This window comes from Ahaetulla prasina, chromosome 12 (genome assembly GCF_028640845.1).
Source record: "Ahaetulla prasina isolate Xishuangbanna chromosome 12, ASM2864084v1, whole genome shotgun sequence".
NCBI lineage: Eukaryota > Metazoa > Chordata > Lepidosauria > Squamata > Colubridae > Ahaetulla > Ahaetulla prasina.
Window position 1 is genome coordinate 3,048,188 of NC_080550.1, and position 17,077 is coordinate 3,065,264.

Genomic DNA, 17,077 nt, shown 5'->3' on the forward strand with positions numbered 1-17,077 from the left:
TGCTAGGTTATTTTAGGAGTTATATCACGAACCTAATTGTGCCAGGAAGAAACGGAGGGAAGGAGGGAGGAAAGATAAAAGAGAGAAAGGGAGGGAGGGAAGGAAGGAAGGAAGGAAAAAAGGGAGGGAGGAAAAATAGAAGAGAGAAAGGGGGGGAGGGAGGGGGGGAGGGAGGGAGGGAGGAAAGAGAGAAGAGAGAAAGGGAGGGAGGGAAGGCGGGAAGGAAGGCAGGGAGGGAGGATGGGAGGAAAAGTAGGAAAGAGAAAGGAAGGAAGGAAGGAAGGAAAAAGGGAGGGAGGAGGGACGAAAGATAGAAGAGAGAAAAGGAGAGGGAAAGAAGGAAGGAAAAAATAGAAGAGAGAGAGGGACCGGAGGGAGGAATGGAGGGAGGGAGGGAGGAAAGAGAGAAGAGAGAAAAGGAGAGAGGGAAGAAAGGAAAAAAGGGAGGGAGGGAGCAAGGAAAGAAAGAGAGAAGAGAGAAAGGGAGGGAGGGAGGGAGGGAGGGAGGGAGGGAGGAAGGAAGGAAGGAAGGAAGGAAGGAAGGAAGGAAGGAAAGTGTTTCCTCTTGTTTTAGCAGGTAACTACTGTAGATTTAGCCCTTTTTACCCTCCTCTCTCATTTTCTCTGAGCATTTATTTAGAAATTGCTTCAGATTTATAAGAAGCCACAAATGGGCTGACCAAAGATGTCCAGAGGAGGACAAAATAGCTATCTGATTCTCTTTGCAACAAACTGGCATATTTTCTGGACCAGGAAACTTCAGGTTCTCTGAAATGTGCTGGGAAAATCTGCTGCCTCTTTAAATGCTCAGCTTCCCCCCCTTAATCCAAATATTCTATTCCATGAAACGTGGAACAGCGTCACCTACCGTTCCTACTCAGTATAAACACCTACCTATATGTGCCCACAGTCAAGAAGCTTTTCACTTCTCAGGATTGGTTAAGAGGAGGAGGAAAAAATAGAAAGCAGTATAAGATAGGAATCATTCATTCATCCATCCATCCATCCCTTCATTCCAATGTCTATAGCCACCCATCTCAGACAAGTGATGTTTCTTCTCCCCCACCTGCCACTTTTAAAAAAATAAAAATAAATTCAGGGCTAAATTCTCCAGTGGGGAATTCAGAAGCCAAAGTTATCAATAAAGAGGAAAGCGAAGGAAGGCATTTCCTCCATGGGCAACAGAGACAACTGCAGGACTGGCCAAAAGAAGCCAAGATGGCCACCATACTGGAGCAAGCGAAGCTCTGCCCTGCCCTGCATTCCCAGGGCACCTCTGCCCTTTGGCAGGGAAGAATTTGAGCCTCCTGCTGAGCCCTGGAGGGGCTGTTGTGAAATCTGGAGAACAGGCAAGCAGGTTTTCCATGCCTCTAGAGCAGGGGTGAAATCCAATTTTTTTTTTAAACTACCGGTTCTGTGGGCGTGGCTTGGAGGGCGTGGTGTGGCTTGGTGGGCATGGGAGGGAAGGATATTGCAAAATCTCCATTCCCACCCCACTCTGGGGCCAGCCAGGGGTGGCATTTGCTGGTTCTCTGAACTGCTCAAAATTTCCGCTACCGGTTCTGCAGAACCTGTCAGAACTTGCTGGATTTAACCCTTGCTCTAGGCAGAAGGCAGGCTGGATGGAAAAGGGAGGGAGGAGGGAGGAGTACAGGAGAGAGAGGGAGGAGGGAGAGAGGAAGGAAGGAAGGAAGGAAGGAAGGAAGGAAGAAAGGAAGGAAGGAAGGAAGGAAGGAAGGAAGGAAAGAGAGATGGGAGGGAGGGATGGAGGAGGGAGGGAGGAAAGAGAGAAGAGAGAAAAGGAGAGAGGGAAGAAAGGAAAAAAGGGAGGGAGGGAGCAAGGAAAGAAAGAGAGAAGAGAGAAAGGGAGGGAGGGAGGGAGGGAGGGAGGGAGGGAGGGAGGAAGGAAGGAAGGAAGGAAGGAAGGAAGGAAGGAAGGAAGGAAGGAAGGAAAGTGTTTCCTCTTGTTTTAGCAGGTAACTACTGTAGATTTAGCCCTTTTTATTCTCCTCTCTCATTTTCTCTGAGCATTTATTTAGAAATTGCTTCAGATTTATAAGAAGCCATGAATGGGCTGACCAAAGATGTCCAGAGGAGGACAAAATAGCTATCTGATTCTCTTTGCTGGACCAGGAAACTTCAGGTTCTCTGAAATGTGCTGGGAAAATCTGCTGCCTCTTTAAATGCTCAGCTTCCTTCCTTTAATCCAAATATTCTATTTCATGAAACATGGAACAGCGTCACCTACCGTTCCTACTCAGTATAAACACCTACCTATATGTGCCCACAGTCGAGAAGCTTTTCACTTCTCAGGATTGGTTAAGAGGAGGAGGAAAAAATAGAAAGCAGTATAAGATAGGAATCATTCATTCATCCATCCATCCATCCCTTCATTCCAATGTCTATAGCCACCCATCTCAGACAAGTGATGTTTCTTCTCCCCCACCTGCCACTTTTAAAAAAATAAAAATAAATTCAGGGCTAAATTCTCCAGTGGGGAATTCAGAAGCCAAAGTTATCAATAAAGAGGAAAGCGAAGGAAGGCATTTCCTCCATGGGCAACAGAGACAACTGCAGGACTGGCCAAAAGAAGCCAAGATGGCCACCATACTGGAGCAAGCGAAGCTCTGCCCTGCCCTGCATTCCCAGGGCACCTCTGCCCTTTGGCAGGGAAGAATTTGAGCCTCCTGCTGAGCCCTGGAAGGGCTGTTGTGAAATCTGGAGAACAGGCAAGCAGGTTTTCCATGCCTCTAGAGCAGGGGTGAAATCCAATTTTTTTTTAACTACCGGTTCTGTGGGCGTGGCTTGGAGGGCGTGGTGTGGCTTGGTGGGCATGGGAGGGAAGGATATTGCAAAATCTCCATTCCCACCCCACTCTGGGGCCAGCCAGGGGTGGCATTTGCTGGTTCTCTGAACTGCTCAAAATTTCCGCTACCGGTTCTGCAGAACCTGTCAGAACTTGCTGGATTTAACCCTTGCTCTAGGCAGAAGGCAGGCTGGATGGAAAAGGGAGGGAGGGAGGGAGGGAGTACAGGAGAGAGAGGGGAGGGAGGGAGAGAGGAAGGAAGGAAGGAAGGAAGGAAGGAAGGAAGGAAGGAAGGAAGGAAGGAAGGAAGGAAGGAAGGAAGGAAAAGAGAGATGGGAGGGAGGGATGGAGGGAGGGAGTGAGGAAGGAAGGAAGGAAGGAAGGAAGGAAGGAAGGAAGGAAGGAAGGAAGGAAGGAAGGAAGGAAGGAAAAGAGAGACGGGAGGGAGGGAGGGAGGGAGGAAGGAAGGAAGGAAATAAAAGAGAGATGGGAGGGAGGGAGGGAGGGAGGAAGGTTGCATGGTGTATTTCTGGCCTGGAGAAGGAAGGAAGGAAGGAAGGAAGGAAGGAAGGAAGGAAGGAAGGAAGGAAGGAAGGAAGGAAGGAAGGAAGGAAGGAAAAGGTCCGATTGACTTCACACCTGGACTAGTTTTTGCTGGCAGTTATCCTGAATGAGGAAATCTCCATCGTTTTGTAATCTAGCTGAAGGGTTTGGGACAATACTGGGAAATTCTCTCTCCCCTCCCCCAACCCCCTCTTTCAGATGCACTAACTATGGATTTGAAGCAATGATAGAGATTACAAAATATTTGGAATATGTTTCTCCTAAATTTCTTGCCTCTCGGTGTCTGGAATGATACTCCAAGGATTCTGGGCAAGAAATGTGTTGGCAACCAGCATGGAAGAGTCGTGAAAGAGTCACTTTCATGGCCGTTTCTGAAGGCTGAAATGTCCCTCCGTCCCTCCCACCAAGCCCCACAGTGGTCGGAGGGCACCTTGAGGTTATACAGCTGCAGTTGTTGGGGCAGGGGGAAATAGCCAGAGTCTACCAAATGTTTCCCCTTTGGAACACATTGGAGAGCGAATGTACAGATGAAAATTCCAGAATTTCGGGGAGGCTATAAATATATTTTTCTAAAACCAAGGTGTGGAGGGAGATGCCAGGAAGAATTCATTCCCCATCTCACTTGTATAAGCCCAAACCTCTCCTTTCCTTGGAGAAAGTCGAAATTGGCAAAGCTTGCCCTCTCGTGGTTTGTGGACTTCCCACAGAAGACCCTCCCCAAAGTTATAGACGTTCAGCGAGCTGAGTTGAGTGTAGTTCTTGAGCCTCTTGCCTAAAGATGCTGGTGGAAGGGGAAGGGAAATAATAGAGGGGTGGGGAGAGGAAAGGGAGAGAAGGAAGATAGAAAGGAAAGGAAAAATAATGGGGAAAAGGAAAGGTAGAAAGAAGGAGAAGGGAAAGAGGAAGGAAAATAATGGGGAAAAAGGAAAGGGAGAGAAGGAAGATGGAAACGAGAGGAAAATAATGGGGGAAAGGAAAGGAGGAAAGGAGGAGAAGAAGGGAAAGAGGAAAGGAAATAATGGAAAAAAGGAAGGAAAGACAGAAAGAGAAGGAAAATAATGGAAAAAAGAAGGAAAGAGAAGGAAAAGGAGGAGAGGAAAATAACAGAAAAGGAGGAAAAGGAAGGGAAGGAAGGAAAAATGAGAAAGAAAGAAAGAAAGAAAGAAAGAAAGAAAGAAAGAAAGAAAGAAAGAAAGAAAGAAAGAAAGAAAGAAACTAACTAACTTTTAAAATGTGCACTGCAGATGTCAGAATACCGAGCTGGGGAGCTGGGGAGCTGGGGAGAGGGTGGGGGGGGGAGAAGCGCCCTTCTCACAAATCTAAACTCCGCATCCGTCGATCTTGCTGGCTGGCTTATTTTATCTCTTCCTCCTCTTCTCACTCATCGCCTCTTCTGACGAGGCAGCTCGGTCGGCCGAGGGGCCCGTTGATTGCAGATCATTAGCGAAGGCTCAGAAGCTGGGAAAGGCTGCCGAGCGCTCCTGGCTCTGCCCACCCGGCGAGAGAGAAGGCTGCCTCTCAAGCCCCTGATAGGAAAATTGTCCAAGCCACCCAGAATCCCCCTCCCTGGCAATTAATCCCAACATCTAGCCACCTGGAATAATAAGGAGTCAGCAGGACAGGCCAATCTAGGCTCTGCGGAGATATGTGGCCGTCTGGAAGAAGGGTGGGAGGGTGGGTTGGGGGGGGCTTCCTTTCCCACCAGGAATAAAGCCATTTCAGAGACAGGCCTTCTTGATTTAGGACCCAACCTGCAAAGTGGGGAGGGGGCCCAGCTGCTGAAGGGAACGCTTGCCACTCCTACGGGCCTTGCTAATAATACTTAACTGGCAAGCCTTCGGTCAGCAATCTGCAGCTTGAAATGACAATTTGTCAACAAAGGAGATGAGAGATCTGAGGAAAGAGGGAGAGGGAGGGAAGAGGAAAACAACATGTTTAAAGGTCCAGAGTCTTGTGTACCATCTTCATATATGTCTTTGTTATCCGGGGGTGGGGGGGGTTGGATAATTAGAATTGCAGAAAAAACAATGGCTACCAACCTGCCTTCCATTGAGGACCTGTATTCTGCACGAATCAAGAAGAGGGCTGTGAAAATATCTACAGACCCCTCGCATCCTGGACATAAACTGTTTCAACTCCTACTCTCAAAACGACGCTACAGAGCACTGCACACCAGAACAATTAGACACAAGAACAGTTTTTTCCCCGAATGCCATCACTCTGCTAAACAAATAATTCCCTCAACACTGTCAAACTATTTACCAAATCTGCACTACTATTAATCTTCTCATCGTTCCCATCACCCATCTCCTCCCACTTATGACTGTATGACTGTAACTTTGTTGCTTGTATACTTACGATTTATATTGATATTGTTTCCTGATTGCTTATTTGTACCCTAAGACTATCATTAATAATTTTTGATGAACATATCTTTTCTTTATGTACACTGAGAGTGTATGCACCAAGACAAATTCCTTCTATGTCCAATCACATTTGGCCAATAAAAAAAAATCTATTCTATTCTATAAGTATAAGCATGAATTGAATACATAAAATGAATACAATTAAAGGGAACATTAGGACAGGCACGGTAGGCACACTGGTGCTCTTATGCACGCCCCTTACAGACCTCTTAGGAATGGGCTGAGGTCAACAGTAGACAGTTTAAGCTTAAAGTTTTGGGGGTTTTGGGATGAAACCACAGTCAGGTGGTGCATCCAGGCATAGACCACTCTATTGCTGAAGTCATATTTTCTGCAATCGAGATTGGAGCGGTTCACTTTAAGTTTGAATCTATTGTGTGCTCGTGTATTGTTGTTGTTGAAGCTGAAGTAGTCATTGACAGGTAGGACATTGTAGCAGATGATTTTATAAGCTACGCTCAAGTCATACCGAAGGCAGCGTAGTTCTAAATTTTCTAAGCCCAAACTTTCAAGTCTGGTGGCATAAGGTGTTTTGTTGCGAGCGGAGGAGTGGAGGACTCTTCTTGTGAAATATTTCTGGACAATCATGCACAACTGATCCATGGATCATGCCAAAGTTAGCCTCTGGAGGAAGAACCACCTTCTAAAGTTTTTCCTGAGCTCTGCTTTCTCTTCAATCAATTCTCCCCATCGGAGCATTCTCAGAAAGAGTTTTTAAAAATGCCAAGATCACATAACAGAGCCAATTTGATCTAGTGGCTAAAGTATCAGACTAAGTATCCCTAGGAGAGAAGGAGATCTAGTCCCACCTTAGGCACTCAAGCAGTGGTAGGTTTCAAATTTTTTTACTACTGGTTCTGTGGGTGTGGCTTGGTGGGTATGGCAGGGGAAGGATACTGTAAAATCTCCATTCCCACCCCACTCCAGGGGAAAGTTACTGCAAAAATCCCCATTTCCTCCCGATCAGCTGGGACTTGGGAGGCAGAGAATAGATGGGGGCGGGGCCAGTCAGAATTTTTACTACCGGTTCTCCAAACTACTCAAAACTTCCACTATTGGTTCTCCAGAACTGGTCAGAACCTGCTGAAACCCACCTCTGCACTCAAGCCAATCTGGATGACTTTGGGTCAGTCGCGTTCGCCATGGTGCTTTTGCTGCTGACAAGGAAGAAAACAACCCACAGAAGAAGAAGAAGAAGAAGAAGAAAAAAGAGAGAGAGAGAGAAAGAATGCCAACATGGCTGAATTCCAAATTCACCAAAGAGAGCCATTCTTAGACTTTGAACAGGAGGTGGTATTAAAAGTTTAATTCTTTCATTGGTTTCTGCAGACTCAAAAGCCTGGGAGAGAGGATTGCAACGCCCGGAATATTTTGGGAATGCTTTTCTGCTGAGATTTTCAAAAAAAAAAGAGAGAGAGAGAAGAAAATCTCCAAATGGTTCCAGGCTTTTGAAACCGAACCACACAGGGCAATTTTTTCAACCCCCTCAAAGTTTGGCTGTGTTTCTTCAGCTGGGCCAACGTGTTTTCTTCGCACAGAATGGGCCACAAAGATGGGTTTTTTTGTTTTTTTTCCAGAGCGGAGTCTTCCAACCACGGGCGCAATTTGGGGTCTGGCTTCTCGGCTTATGCCAGTGTTGTGTTAATTGCTTGAAATTGACGCACCCCACACCCAGGAAGCTGTCGGGGGTAACACAACCCTGCCCTAGATCTGGCACAATCTGCAGTTGCGCAGATGCATAGCAACAGGGGGCATTGTGAGGCCTGGGGGTGGGGGGGTGGGGTAGGGAGTGGGGAATAAGGCCACAGATGGAGAGAAACATTGTGACAAACAGGGACCTCTAACACCCCAAATGCAGTGGTGGGTTTCAAAAAATTTTACTACCGGTTCTGTGAGTGTGGCTTGGTGGGCGTGGCAGGGGAAGGATACTGTAAAATCCCCATTCCCACCCCACTCCAGGGGAAGGTTACTGCAAAATCCCCATTCCCTCCCGATCAGCCGGGTCTTGGGAGGCAGAGAATAGATGGGGGCGGGGCCAGTCAGAATTGTTACTACCGGTTCTCCGAACTACTCAAAATTTCTGCCTCCGGTTCTCCAGAACCTGTTGGATTTCACCCCTGGCGCTCCAACGCTGGAGGTTTTTAAGAAGAGATTGGACAACCGTTTGTTTGAAATGGTACAGATGGTCCTCTACTTACGACGGTTCACTGAGTGACCATTCTAAGTTACAACGGGACTGAAAAATGTGACTTATGACCATTCTTCCCACTTACAACCATTCCAGCATCCCCATGGTCAAAATTCAGACGTTTGCCAATGGACTCATATTTATGACGGTTGCAACGTCCTGGGGTTACATGATCGTCTTCTGGGACCTTCCCGCAAGCAAAGTCAATGGAGAAGCCAAATTCACTTAACAACCGTGTCATTAACTTAAGAACTGCAGTGATTCGCTTAACAGTGGTGGCAAGAAAGGTCGTAAAACGGGGTAAACCCCACTTAACAAATGTCTCGATTAGCGACATAAATGTTGAGCTCAGTTATGGTTGTAATTCGAGGACTACCCATATAGGGTTTCCTGCTCAAGGAAGGGGTTGGACTAGAAGACCTCCAGGATCCCTTCGGACTCTCTGATTCTGTTATTCTGTTCCGTTAGTTTGCAGCATAAAAAAAAAAAATTAGAGGGTAACGTCAGCACCATCCAATTCTTCTTTATCGTTGGCCAGATTTATATTTTTAAAACTCCCTTGGGATCACCATCTCACTCCCCACCATCCATCTCGCCCTACACGTTGACAACTTTTATATCAAGCTGAACTGACCGGTCCTGACTCAGATTCCCAGCTTGGTCATTGAAATCCCGTGATTAATCACCTTGCCTATCTTATCTGTTTGGGGGGGGGGAAAGAAAATAAAAAATAGGACGGCTTGTTTCCCTTTGATTACCGGCTCAGCTTTAACAACAGGAAAGTTGACTGGTGACTTCATTTTTACGGTGGTTGCCTTCCAAATAAGAGAGGGAGAGAGAGGGAGGGAGGGAGCAAGGGACGGAGGGAGGGGGGGAGAGAGAGAGAGAGAAAGAGGGGGGAGAGAGAAAGAGAAGGAGAGAGAGAAACAAGAAAGAGAAAGAGAAAGAGTGAGCGAAAGAAGAGAGAGAAAGAGAGACAGAAAGAAGGAGAGAGAAAGAGAGAGAGAGAGAAAGAAAGAGAGAGAGAGAAAGGAGGAGGGGAGAGAGGGGAGGAGAGAGAGAGAGAGAGAAAGAGGAGAGAAACAAGAAAGAGAACGAGAGAGAGTGAGTGAAAGAGAGAGAGAGAGAGAAAGAGAGAAAGAGAGAGAGAGAGAGAAAGAAAGAGAGACAGAGAGAAAGAGACAGAGAAAGAGAGAGAAAGAGAAAGAGGGAGAGAGAGAGAAAGAGAGAGAGAAAGGAGGGAAGGAGAGAGGGGGAGGGAGAGAGAAAGAGAGAAACAGAACAAGAGAGAGAAAGAAGGAGGGACAGGGAAAGAGAGAGAGGGAAAAAGAAGAGAGAGAGAGAAAGAGAGAGAGAAAGGATTGGCCACTGGGTTTTCTTTTTTAAGGGCTACATTTGGGCCATAAGGCAGGAGAAGGTCAGAAGTTCAGGCAGGAGCATGTGGGGTTGGGGAATGAAGAAAACTGTCCAATTAAATTGTCCATTTGGAGCAATTCAGATTTTCTGCCTGAGTTTGGACAAAATCTTTTCTGTATATGCTCAAAAACATCCAAACAGACCAAATCGCTTTGGAAATTTCTTGTTTGGTTTGGGCTGCTGTTTCAGATGGTCTTTCCAGTTTGATGAGTCCAGGTGAGTTGATTCTGAAGTTCAGCCAAACAACTTTCATTTTGAATCCTATTATCTATCCCCCACCCCACCCCCTGCCAGTTCTTTTAGTTCGTCTCCTGCGATAGATGGAGGGAAGTTTGAGAAGAATTCTGCACTGGTTGGTGGAGACTACGACCACCAAAGCTGACAATTGGGAAGGTAAAAATGGGAAGATAGCTGAAGGTAGCTGACTCTGTGATCACTGATAAAATTCATAAAAGCATTTCATGATCTTCTACTGGTAGCCCAACCATGGGGGAGTTGAGTTTTTGATCTAGCACAGGAGTCAGCAACCCGCATGTGGCTCTGGAGCCGCAATGTGGCTCTTTCATCTCTCTGCTGCGGCTCCTTGTCACAGGTCGGCTCCACAATTGATAGGGCTTTCGGTTAGGACAGGTAGAGGAAAAAGGATGCCACGCTAGGAGGAGACTCTATGGTGGGGGAACCAGACTTCCGGTCAGCATAGGAAAAGGTTGCTGTGCTTGGAGGACACTCTATGGTGGGGGAACGGGACTTATGGTCAGCTCCAGAATTGAACGGTGGTGGGGGGCTTCCGATTAGGACCTTTTTGGCTCTTTGAGTGTTTAAGAATAGAGTAGAGTAGAGTAGAGTAGAGTAGAATAGAATAGAATAGAATAGAATAGAATAGAATAGAATAGAATAGAATAGAATAGAATAGAATAGAATAGAAATTCTTTATTGGCCAAGTGTGATTGGACACACAAGGAATTTGGTGCATATGCTCTCAGTGTACATAACAAGACAAGATACCTTCATCAAGGTACAACACTTACAACACTTAATGATAGTCATTAAGGTTGCCGACCCCTGATCCAGCCCAACAAGGAATATGTTCGCCGTTCTTAAAATGCCCACAAAATTAGTAGGACTTTGGAAGGCTTAAAGCAGTCAACTGGAACCACTCCTTTCCCTATCTGCAGAAGCCATCCAACGAAAATATCAACTTGGAACCTGCTATATGTATCCTTTTGGAATATTTATGCAAAAAAAAAAAAAGAACAATATAGGATCTCTACGCGTGGCCGTAACTTGGCTCGGTCGACTCTACCTGTGGATACACATTCAAGAATTCCTGGCTCCCTCCTTGATCTGAAACAGCCTGAACCCATCGCCCAGAGGGGCTTATCAAAATACCATGTGGTGGAAGGTCCTTTTTCAAATTATTTTTTATTTTCACAGGCTTGGAGCATAGAAGGGGATCTCGATACAAGAGCGCCTACCCTTGGGTTTTCAGATTGATCATAATTGTCCAAACAAATGCCATTTCTTGGAGGCCAATACCACGAATTCCACTCCGAAATGTCACTCCACCCCAAAGCCAAATAAATACACCGTTTATGCTCCCGTCTCTTCACAGCAAGGGACGGCCTTTGAGTGAAGCCCAAGGTTCGGCCATCTTCAACATTATCTGTTCAAGAGCATTTCGAAGGCAAAAGTCCATTGAAAACATGTTAGCGCCGGCCCCTGGATGCTCTCGGAGGCCACTCCTGTGAGATCTGAGATGCTCAGCGAAATTTAGGAGGAGACGCCGGACGACGACAAAGATTAAAACCAAATTCTTGAACGAGTCCCAAAGCTAACAAAGGAACAGAGCGGTATAGGAACTTCAGCTAATTGGCCCTGAATTCAGATTTGGGTTCATTCCTCCTTTTATGACCAGTGCAAGAATTGGCTTGGATCTTTTCCATTCAACAGTTCCAACAGATTAAATGGGGAAAGGGGCTACATTCACCCCATGTTTGAAGGGGGTCTCCTTTTCATTTGATAAACCACTGCTCTGTTGTCAGGTTACAGGAACTGGGTATGTCTCAGTAGCGGGTTGCTACCGGTTGAACCAGTAGCAGCGGTGGAGAAGCATGCGCAGAAGTAGCGCGCGCGAGAGTGAGCACGCGCCCACGAGCGAACCAGTAATGACGGGTTTTGAAACCCGTCCCTGGTATGTCTAGTCTAGAGAAAAGGAGGACTAGGGGTGACCATTCCAATATTTGAGGGGCTGCCTCAGAGAAGGGGGGGGGTGTCAACCTATTTTCCAAAGCAGGACAAGAAGCAACGGATGGAAACTAATCAAGGACAGGACCAACCTAAAACTGAGGAAAATATGCCTGACAGAACAATTACAAGTGGAAGAAATTGTCTCCAGAAGTTGTGGGTGCTCCATCACTGGAGGTTTTTAAGAAGAGATTGGACAACCATTTGTCTCGAGGTCTCTTGCTCGAGCAGGGAGCTGGACTAGAAGACCTCTGAGGTCCCCTCCAACTCTGTTATTCTTGTTCAGCCTTCTCCTAAAATCGTCGTGTGATAAAAAGGAATATATGAACAAAGGAGGCGCATCTGGGAAAACCCCACACATAAATATACTCTGTTTCTATAAATAAATTAAAAAAATTCAGCAGAAAGAATGCACGTTCATCAATTTTTCAAGCAAAGGAGCAAACGTTCAGAGAAACAGGCCCAAATTTTAAAAGAAAGCTTAAAAAAAATAAATTAAGTCTCACATTAGGAAGGGGCTGGGATGGATTCAGTTTATCAAAGGACAAATGTGAAGCGAAGAGAAACCAAAACCGAGAAATTTGCAAGAATGAGAAACAGAGGGGAAACAACACTGACCTACTCCTCCCAGAAGTGAAAAACTGAAACTGACAGTCTTGCTTGTCCACAGCTCCAACTCTGAAGGACTAATCCAGATCTGATGGCCTGCTGCTGATTGACAGGCCATTAGATAATCACAGGGCTGAGCCTGATGCCAGCAAGAAAGAAAAATATTTTCTTGTTCCTTCCTTGGAGGATTGACTAGAAGGCCTGGTGATTTAATTACGTGGCTCTAAAGTGTCAGCTGAGCTTTGATCAACCTGGAGAATCACAAAGAAGGAACATTGGGGTATATCTTCCACGTATCTTGAATTATAACTCTCAGTAACCAACCGTCAATAGCCAACAGCAATGGTCTCTGGGGGCTTTAGTTGAAGAAATCTAGAAGACACCAACTTGTCTATCCCAGGAGTCAGCAACACTGGGCTCTGGAGCCGCGTGTGGCTCTTTCATCCCTCTGCTGCAGCTCCCTCTCTCCAGTTGGCTCCACAGTTGATAGAGCTTTCAGTTAGGACAGGTAGAGGAAAAAGGACACCTGTTCTGTTTCCCTCCCCCCAATACTCCCAGCAAAGAGTCAGTCAGAGGCCTTCTTTTCTCCTTTTATTTACATAGATATATGTCCTGGCCACATCCACCCACGGGCCTGCCAAGTTTCTGGAGATAACGAGGAAATTATAGATAAGGCCAGAATTACTCACGAATATATTCTTCCCTCCATTGATACAGTTTGCCCGCGCAAATTCATTGCTTTGTCCAAGACAAAAAACCAGGAAGTCCCGCCTCCTATTTATAGTCTCTGCAGATGTCACTGCATGACAATTATTACTTGGCTTTATCCCAACGCTGCTTCTGCTACGCGCGCCGGTCACGTCTGCGCAGTCTTGCATCACTCCAAAACTGTTCTTGGGGCGTTGCCAAATCAGAAGAAGGCTCCAGAGAATCAGGCCTTGCCGGCACCTCCTCCTCCCTTTGAGTGGGTGCCAGGGAGGGAAAGGGCTCAAGAGAAGCAGGGCTTGCCAGGTCTTCTCCCTCACTTTCTGAATCATCCGAGTCCAGGAGTCCGGGTCCAGGAACCTGGGTCACAACAACACCGCACTAGACAGTTTGAGGTCTGTTATTCTATTTTAAACCTCATCTCATCTCCTTGTGAATATCTCAAATAGTTCCTGTTGGCCACCGGGTGACCCCAAATTCTGGACTAGATGGATCTTTGGTGTAGATCCAATCTCACAACCTCTTCCAAATGTAATCCCTTACTGGGTTGTTGTTTTTTTCCAGCAATGCGCCCTTTTCAAATCCGCCTGTAAATGGAACAAAGAATCTTCCCTCCCTTCTGCCAGTCGGATTTTAAACATTTGCTACACAAATGTGTCCCAGGAGATAGGACAACCTTAAAAAAAAAAAAAGAAAGCTCAACCATTGGGGAGTTTGGCAGAGTTTTAGCAGCCCGCCCCCCCACTTCTGGGTTGATTTAATGGATGTCGTCAAACTTTAGTGCTGTGTTCAGTATGAACTTCCCTTGCATTGGCTTTGTCTGAGGATGGCTTTCTCTCCCTTGCAGATGTGTTAAAAGCGACGCTTGAAAAACAATACAAGATGGAAGAGAATTTATTTCCCAAATGTGAAACCTCAAAACGTTTTTGGTGGGGTTTTTTTTTTTTTTTTTTAGTGTTAAGATTGGAACACTCAAAACATTCCTCTTCGTTTGTCACCATTAAGTCTTCCTTTGTGGAGGGACTTTTGCCACCCAGTCCCATAAATGCTAGAAAAATAAAGAACGTGGCCGTAGACGGATCAGATTTTTTATGCGACACCAAATGGGGGTAGGTTAGCCTTTCTCAACTTTCCAGAGGGATGAGCCACCTTTTCTACAATCCCCCCAAAACAAGGCGATGGCTGCCAATTACGGGCACTGAGTCTGCCATTCATCTGGAGGGACCAGGCTGGCCATAGCTGAATCAGCCAAATGCAAGAGTTACGGTTAGCAAATACGATTCATCCTATAACACCAAGGCATTTATTTATGGGTCAGCGATGAGCAGGAAAACAGGAAACTTCCATGTTCTGTTAACCACAGGCTATCCTTATGTCAAAACCAAAAATTATAGTCAGCTCAGGATGAGCGGAAAAAAAAAAAGCCAAGGTTGTAAACCACAATTATGCCTTGTTTCAAGAAACCCGGTCTGAGGGCAAATGAATGCTGGTCTTTTGATTCTTTCAAAAGCCTTCTTCTAAACCCTACAATGAACTAGGGACTAGGTATGTCTAGTCCAGAGGTGGGTTTCAGCAGGTTCTGACCAGTTCTGGAGAACTGGTTGCATAAATTTTGAGTAGTTCAGAGAACCGGTAGTAAAAATTTTGACTGGCCCCACCCTCATCTATTTTCTGCCTCCCAAGTCCCAGCTGATTGGGAGGAAATGGGGATTTTGCAGTACCTTTCCCCTGGAGTGGGATGGGAATGGAGATTTTACAGTATCCTTCCACTGCCATGCCTACCAAGCTACGCCCACCAAGCCATGCCACGCCCACCAAGCCACACCCACAGAACTGTTAGTAAACATTTTTGAAACCCACCACTAGTCTAGTCTAACGAAGAGGAGGATTAGAAGTGACATAATAGCTATCTTCCAATACTTGGAGGGCTGTTATGGGGAAGGAGGGACGAGATGGCTCAGTGGCTAAGACACTGAGCTTGTCGATCGAAAGGTTGGCAGTTTGGCAGTTCAGCGATTCGAATCCCTAGTGCCGCGTAACTTTTCCCATTACTTTCCCAGCTTCTGCCAACCTAGCAGTTCGAAAGCACGTAAAAAATGCAAGTAAAAAAAATAGGGACCACCTTTGGTGGGAAGGTAACAGCGTTCCGTGCGTCTTTGGCATTTAGTTCATGCAGGCCACATGACCAGGGAGACGTCTTCGGAAAGCGCTGGCTCTTTGGCTTAGAAATGGAGATGAGCACCGCCCCTAGAGTTGGGAATGACTAGCACATATGTGTGAGGGGAATCTTTACCTTTTACCTATGGGGAAGAGGGAGTCAAGCTATTCTCCAAAGCACCTGAAGGCAAGACAAGAAGCAACGGATGGAAATGAATCAAGGAGAGAAGCAACCTAGCACTAAAGACAAATTTCCTGGCAGTGAAAACAATCAATCAGTGGAACGACTTGTCTTCAGAGCTGTGGGTTCTCCAACATGGGAAGTTTGCAAGAAAAGATTGGACATCCCTTGGTCCTGGATGATATAAGGATTCCTGTCTTGGGCAGGGGGTTTGATTAGAAGACCTCCAAGGTCTCTTCCATTACAAGGAAGTGGGCAGAAAAAAAAAACCATGGAACTAAACAACCCTCTGAATATTCTCAATTTTTTATTTGGGAGCCTTGACCCAGTCATTGCTTCTGACCACTAGGGGTCACTCCGAAGCTTCCAAAAAAAAAAAAACATTAGCAAAACAAGCTATTCCTTCAGTTTTTCTGTACTTATTGGAAATACCTAATAATTTGTATAAGGGAGAATCAAAAAAAAAAAAAAGTAGAAACAGAGGTCAGAGTTGGGAATTGAAAAGAGAAAAATTGAGGATGGGATTTGGTGGGTGTGAAGTGCGAGTCTTAGATGCAAAATTGTAGCTCTAGGGAGCCAAATGGTTCTGGGGATAGGATCTCCATTCTGAGATTAGATCTAAAATGCCACCCTCCGTCTCACACATCTAGGATGTCCTGCAGCAAAATGCAAGGATTAAAAGAGCATTTCAGGCAAGCACATAAATTAAAGGGACAGCCCCCCCCACCTTGAATTTATTTTTATTTATTTTTATTTATTTATTTTGTCAATCATATATAAGATAACAGGTAAAAGTATAAACATAATTTGGATCCATGAAAAAAGTAAGTCAAAATGAAATATTAGGACAAGGACGGTAGGCACCTTGGTGCACTTATGCACATCCCTTACAGACCTCTTAGGAATGAGGTGAGGTCAGCAGTAGACAGTTTAAGCTTAAAGTTTTGGGGGTTTGGGGAAGAAACTACGGAGCCAGGTAGTGCATTCCAGGCATTGACCACTCTGTTACTGAAGTTGTATTTTCTGCAATCGAGTTTGGAGCAATTATTTGCACGTGTATTGTTGTGGTATTTTCAGGTAACCTTAGCAGTTTGGGGGGTACAGGAGGATGAAGAAGACTTCATTGATGCTTTCTGAGCTTGCAGATGTTTTAAAAAACAACTAGATATCATCATCAGGCCTAGAAGGGAGAGGAGTTTTGGAGGAGGAGGAGGAGGGAGAGGAGGAAGAGGGGGAAGAGGAGGAGTGTGAAGAGGGGGAAGAGGAGGAGGAAGGAGAAGGAGAAGGGGAAGGAAAAGGAAAAGGAGAAGGAGAAGGAGAAGGAGAAGGAGAAGGAGAAGGAGAAGGAGAAGAAGAAGATCCTAGATGATCTCTTAGCTTGGTTGTTTTCTTGCAACCATTTCATACCATAAACTGAAAGAATTCTCCCTGTGCCAAGGTAATTTGGGCAAGGGTATTTCCTGCTTTTGCAAAGTCCAGCCAGTTCATCTTTACACTTGTCATCACAACAGGAAATCCTTTTTTCTTTTTTAAAGGACAACTTCTTTGCTTTAAACAACTCAGTATTCAACCCGTGGTCTAAGAACCTGAAGAATTCGATGGTCATTCAAGGAAACCCCCCCACCCACCCAAATTTAAGCCCCTTGAACCAAAGACTCCAAGCCCTTGGAGGGGAAAGAGATGCTAAAGGAGCCTAAAGGCCATTTGATGAGGTGTTGGAAGAACACATTGAACCTTCTAGTGCTGTTTTTTTAGTAGCTTAAACTTGGAGAATTCCATTA